We start from the raw sequence: 1,395 nt of genomic DNA on the forward strand, positions 1-1,395 counted from the left end.
TCTGAATTCCATGGAAGATATCCCTTATTTTCCTTTTCATAGTTCCTGTGTAGATGTAAGGATAGGAAGGTGTAACACCCAATTCAAACAGATGTGCATATACATTTGATGTTGCTCAGTGGCCCTTCAGGCTACCCTTTGGATCAATACAAATCTAAAAGAAAAAGGAAACTAAACATTTTATAAAAAACTGATATGGGCAGTGGAAAATGATGGAGCAGAATTGCTATTTATTTGTTAACGTAGTCAGCTTGGCCTATTTGGAAATGGATTGTATGAAAGATGTGCCTCTCAGGTAACCAACAGCAAACCTCTATCTTTAAATAAATAAATAATTTACAAGCAGTTATTTCCTGTAGTAGCCTTGAATTCACACATCAAACAGAAGTGAAACTTTGATTATATGCAGTATAAACAAATGAAAGTGAGTCGCCAATGGTTGCATGTATTGGTTCTTATCTTGTGCACCATTTGGTTCTGAAAAGTACATTCAATAAACACCAGGCCTGATCCTCCAATGCCTTGCACTTTGTAGGGTTGCTTATAGTTGTGCACCGTGGGTGTAAAATGCTGCCAAATCAGAACAGTAGTGTCATACATCCTCTATGACCAGGTGTAAGTGACAAGGCGGAAGGCAACAGAGAATCACATCCACTACTCTTAATAGCGTTATCCAATTACCTGAAAATGAATTTTTTTTACAAGAAAACAACCCAGCCAGGCATCGAAGTTACAGTAGTGTGACCCTCTGGAACTAAGATATAAGGAAGGTATTTTCCAACAAAGCACTCAAAGACTGAAGGAGAAACAAATTAAACTGTTCAAGATTTTCTAAGCGAAGTTTCTGTTTAGAAATCAAACACTTACCTGTTACTGCTTGTACCAAACACCAAATTGCCAAATGCACAAGCCATGTGGAGAACATTTTGCTCTCTAAAGTGAAATAAATTCCTTTTCCCTGTTTTAAAAAATAAAAAACATTTTAAAATACTCCTTTTGTTACAACATCTGCAACTTAGAGCATCCAAAGATGCTTGTTGCAATATTTAACACAAAAATAATCCTTTCACATTCAGATAAATTGTGGCTTACTGGGGGCATTGACTAGAGAGCTTATTGACTGCTTCCGGCAGACACTCTATCCATGGGAACATATGGACGAAGTGTGCCTCCTTCCACAGCACTTTAAAAGGATATAGCATATGCTTTTCCCACCCCACCCCAATAGCCCATCTTTATCAGCCCACCAGTCTAAAAAGGCTATGTGGAGGTTAGCACCACTGCAAGTGCTAGCCATTGTAGTGTTTTATGGTTAGGAACCACAAAGGCAGACTGTGACTAGCCCCTGTGCAAAGCAGGTGTAAGGGTCCCTGTTCACATCTTGCTCTCCTCCCC

Source organism: Eretmochelys imbricata, chromosome 8 (genome assembly GCF_965152235.1).
Source record: "Eretmochelys imbricata isolate rEreImb1 chromosome 8, rEreImb1.hap1, whole genome shotgun sequence".
Lineage (NCBI taxonomy): Eukaryota > Metazoa > Chordata > Testudines > Cheloniidae > Eretmochelys > Eretmochelys imbricata.